We start from the raw sequence: 5,653 nt of genomic DNA, 5'->3' as shown, positions 1-5,653 counted from the left end.
CTTTTGTACTTATAACAGAATATAACTAGTCTTGAGTCAGTGATTATATGAGTTTTATCATTCAAAAAAAAAGATCAAGCACTTAAACATTAATGTTTGCATTTTTGCAATTATACTGCTGGTGATATTAAAACTATGTCATAAACCATAGTCAACCTGAAAATGTTTGCACCTTTTGTTCAGAATGTTACCCTCAATAAAATCTTGGATGAGTTCGATATTGGGTCATCTGGGGTCAAAAACTAGGTCACCAGGTCAAATCAAAGGAAAAGCTTGTTAACACTCTAGAGGTCACATTTTTGGCCCGATCTTAATGAAACTTGGTCAGAATGTTACCCTTAATAAAATCTTGGATGATTTTGATATTGGGTCATCTGGGGTCAGAAACTAGGTCACCAGGTCAAATGAAAGAAAAAGCTTGTTAACACTCTAGAGGTCACAATTTTGGCCCAATCTTAATGAAACTTGATCAGAATGTTATCCTCAATAAAATCTTGGACGAGTCAAAAACTAGGTCACCGGGTCAAATCAAAGAAAAAGCTTGTTAACACTTTGGACGCCGCATTTATGACTGTATCTTCATGAAACTTAGTCAGAATGTTAATATTGATGATCTTATGGTCCAGTTTGAATCTGGGTCATGTAGGATCTAAAACTAGGTCAAATCAAAGGTAAAGCTAGTTGACACTGTAGAGGCCACATTTATGACCATATCTTAAAGAAACTTGGTCAGAATGTTAATCTTGATTATCTATAGCTCAAGTTCAAGTTTGGGTTAGGAGGGGTCAAAAACTAGGTCACCAGGTCAAATCAAAGGAAAAGCTTTTTAACACTCTAGAGGCCATATTTATGACTGTATCTTCATGAAACTTAGTCAGAGCTCTTTAGGACAAGTTCGAATCTGGGTCATGTCAGGTCAAAAACTAGGTCACCAGGTCAAATCAAAGGAATAGCTAGTTAACACTTTAGAGGCCACATTTATGACCATATCTTTATGAAATTTGGTCAGAATGTTAACCTTGATGATCTATAGCTCAAGTTTAAATCTGGGTTAGGTGGGGTTAAAAAACTAGGTCACCAGGTCAAATCAAAGGAAACGCTTGTTAACACTATAAAGGCCATATTTATGACTGTATCTTCATGAAACTTAGTCAGAATGTTAAACTTGATAATCTTTAGGACAAGTTCAAATCTGGGTCATGTTGGGTCAAAAACTAGGTCACTAGGTCAAATCAAAAGAAAAGCTAGTTAACACTTTAGAGGCCACATTTATGACCATATCTTAATGAAACTTGGTCAGAATGTTAATCTTGATGATCTTTAGGTCAAGATTAAATCTGGGTCAGATGGGGTCAGAAACTAGGTCACTAGGTCATATCAAAGGAAAAGCTTATTAACACTCTAGAGGCCACATTTATGACTGTATCTTCATGAAACTTAGTCAGAATGATGTTAAGGTCAAGTTCAAATCCGGGTAATGTCGGGTCAAAAACTAGGTGACGGGGTCAAATCATAGGAATAGCTAGTTAACACTTTAGAGGTCACATTTATGACCATATCTTAATGAAACTTGGTCAGAATGTTAATCTTGGTGATCTTTAGGTCAATAGGTCAGGTGAGCGATACAGGGCCTTCATGGACCTCTTGTTTAAGATACAGCCTTGAAATTTTGGTGACATGTACAGTTTTGCACACTGATCTGAAAACTGACTTTCAGTGACCATAAATATGACCTACTGACCTACTTTCCTTATATTTTAGCATCAGTTTGACATTTGATACAAGTAGCTCATATTACTCAGGTGAGCGATCCAGGGTCATTATGACCCTGTTGTTTAAATTTTAAACCTATAAATATTTATCAACATGCAAAGGTGTACCCTGCCCCCCCCCCCCCCCCCACTCGCTACTCACCCCAGTCTCCCCAAACACTTTGATCATGCACATCTTCTCCCCCCTCCCGCCCTCCCATTCATTCATTTTTAGCTCATCCGATTTTTTGAAAAAAAAATGATGAGTTATTGTCATCACTTGATCGGTGTCGGCGTTGCCTGGTTAAAGGTAGTCAGAGGTATTGCTTTGTAACCTGGAACACTTGTTCACCAACAATAGCTGACCCTGTACAAGAAACATAACTCCATCCTGCTTTTTGCAAGAATTATGGCCCCTTTTGGAATTAGAAAATCAGATTTCTTGGTTAAGTTTTATGTTTATGTCAGCTTTTCTCATAAACTATCAAAGCTATTTCTTTAAAACTTGTAACACTTGTTCACCATCATAAGCTGACCATATACATCAAGGGACATAACTCCATCCTGCTTTTTGCAAGAATTGTGGCCCTTTTTGGACTTAGAAAATCATGGGTAGGACAATTTTTCTATTATACAAAAAAAAATCAGATGAGCATCAGCACCTGCAAGGCAGTGCTCTTGTTAGAATGAACAAGCAGTCTGATTCTGTGGGATGCTGGTTGAATTTTGCCAAGTAGTCATAATGCATTGGACTGACATTTCACTTGTAAGGCAGAACGTTGCCATAGTAATATAGCTGTTTGTATGAAGTTGGTGCAATAGAATCAGGGGCTCAAAGGTTTATTTCTCAGGCAAATGTTCTTCATGAAGATAGGCTATCTGAAGACATTCTCTTTTGATTCTTGTATAGAAGTTGTCATTTGTATATGTAGAAGGGGGTATTATTGATGAAGAGTTCTGGCTAGGTTAAATTACAGATGTAACACTGCTAAAACAAACATTTAACCTAAAATGTGATGATGACATTTCTTGTCAGGATGATTCTGTAGTAGTAAGAACTGAAAAATACATAGGAATTTGTTGTTATTTCAGGCAACAATAGAACATTGTAAGCTGGTGGTAGATTTGGCAGAGGTGATAATCAAGTGGTAAAATACAGAGAATTAAGGAGAACAGTGATCCAGCTGATGTAAGTGTTTGTTTATTAACAAATTGTTCCTAGCCATTTAACATAGTTCTTGTTTATATAAAGTGTTCCTGTTGATTTTGCTCTGTAGGCGATTTTAGCATTCTCCCCTTTTTAGCTCACTGAGCACAAAGTGCTCCCGGTGAGCTATTGTGATCGCTCACCCTCCAACTTCCATTTAAACAACATCTCCTCCTAAACCACCAAGCCAATTTTGATGAAACTTTACAGGGTGATCTTCTTTAAAAATTGTTCAAGGAATTTAATTCCTCACAAAACTCTTGTTGCCATGACAACCAAAAGGAAAAACTTTAAAAATCTTCTTGTCCAAAACGGCAAGGCTTAGAGCTTTGATATTTGGCATGTGACATCATCTAATGGTCCTCTATGAAGACTTTTTAAATTATGCCCCTGGGGTCCCAAGTTTTACATAGACTTATATAGGTAAAAACTTCAAAAATCTTCTTGTCGGAAACTGCAAAACCTAGGCTTTTGATATTTGGTATTTTGCATTGCATAGAGGTCTTGTAGCAAGATTATACAAAGTATGCCCCAGAGATGAAAAAAGGCCCCACCCAGGGGTTCAAAAGTTTTACATGGACTTATGTAGGAAAAAACTTTAAAAATCTTCTTGTCTGATAGTTGATTGGTATGTAGCATTGCCTGTGGTTCTGTAACAAGATCATTCAAATATGACCCTGGTGTGAAAAGAGGTCCTGCCCTGAAGTCACTTGTTAGTCCCCTACTAGATGAAAACCAATTTTGGGGACTATCAGAATGCGCTTTTCTGTCCGTTCGTGCATTCATCCATATGCAATTTTGTGTCTGGTTCATAACCTTGTCATCCTTATGTCAGGGTCACACTTTGCAGTCAAATTTTAACATGGCATGAACAGGATCTGTTTTGTGTCCAGTCCATAACTCTGTCATTCATAGAGGGATTTTAATATCAGTTGGCACAAACGTTTCCAATGATGAGTCGATGTGTTGTGCGCAAATCTGGGAGCCTTGGCTTAAAGGTCAGTGTCACAATCTGAGGTCAACAGGGCATTTTTACTGTCCATTCCACAACTCTGACATCGATGAAGGGATTTTAATATTACTTGGCACAAGTAATCATAATCAGACGATGTGTCATGCACAACTTTTAGACCCCTAGCTCAAAAGTCATGGTCACACTTTGCAGTCAGATGTAAACATGGCATGAACAGAGTCTGTTTCGTGTCCGGTCCATAACTCTGTCATTCATGTTTCTCATGATGAGTCAACATGTCATGCGCAAATCCCTGACCCTAGACTCAAAGGTCAAGGTCACAATTGGGGGTCAAAGGTCACCTGGAATTTTCCTGTCGGGTCCATAACTCTGCCATTCATGAAGGGATTTTAGTATTACTTGGCACAATTGTTCCCCATGATGAGATGACATGTCATGGGCTACAACTCGAACCCCTAGCTCAAAGTCAATTTTGGAGGTCAAATGTCAATAGAGTTTTTTCCTGTCCGGCCCATAACTCTGCCATTCATGAAGGGATTTTAATATTACTTTGCATAAATGTTCCCCATGATGAGACGACATGTCTTGCACAACTCCCAGAACCCTAGCTTAAATGTCAAGGTCACACTGAGATCAAAGGTCAATAGGAATTTTTTGCCGTTTTGCCTATTTCCTTCATTAAGCTATATTACTATATAGGGGTTAAAACTTACTGCATATTTGATGTTTCCTAGCTTTTGACTGTATGGACCTAATGGTTTCTTTAAATTTCTTTCAAATTAATTCTGTTGTTCAGAGTAATAGCTGGTGATTTCATTTCAGTTTTAGAAAGATTAAGGATGCAGTCTTCTAAACACTGAAACACAACTTGTATGGGCATAATATCTTGGTTCCTTTCAAAAACTGGCCAGATCCCATCATGGGTTCCAGAGTTATGTCCCCTTAAAGGACCAGAATTTACCATTTTTGGGTTGTGAACATGATCGAGACCACATTTTGTGATCAACATTAATCAGACTTGCACAAAACTTGTATTGGTATAATATTTTGGTTCCTTTTGAAAACTGGCAAGATACCATCATGGGTTACAGAGTTATAGCCCCTTTAAGTGCCAAAATTGGCTATTTTTGGCTTGTGAACATGATAGAGACAACATTTTGCAGTCAGCTATCATCAGACTTGCACAAAACTTGTATTGGCATAGTATCTCAGTTTTGAAAACTTGCCAGACCTCGTCATAAGTTTCAGAGTTATGGTCCCTTAAAGAGAATTCCTATAGTTTTTTTCCTTTCATAGAATTTTTTTAAATTCACATATATGATAGGAAAATTTGTGCTGAAAACAATGAACAAATAAAAACAATAGGTCACCAGGCTTGTTTTTGTGAAAAATTGTTTTGAACACCACTGTTGCTGAAACTGCTAGCGATTTTTCAACATTTTCATAATTTTCTGCTTTTTTATAAATACCAACCAAAATATACATCAAGACAGCACAATAAGGTTTTTTTCTTTTTACAGATTTTATCATATACTTATTTGATATCATAGTCATATTTGTAATACTCTATCCTTACAATAATGAATACAAATGAAAAAAAAATATTGTTTCATATTTACTTTTGTGAACTTTTTCAGTGAAAAATACCCATAGTGAAGAATATTTTTTTTTAATTTTGAAAAAAATTCTTTCATAGAATTTTTTCCTGTTTTTCTTGTGTAT

The sequence above is a fragment of the Mercenaria mercenaria genome, unplaced genomic scaffold (assembly GCF_021730395.1).
Source record: "Mercenaria mercenaria strain notata unplaced genomic scaffold, MADL_Memer_1 contig_726, whole genome shotgun sequence".
NCBI classification, from domain to species: Eukaryota; Metazoa; Mollusca; class Bivalvia; order Venerida; family Veneridae; genus Mercenaria; species Mercenaria mercenaria.
Note: the sequence above shows the minus strand (reverse complement) of the source record.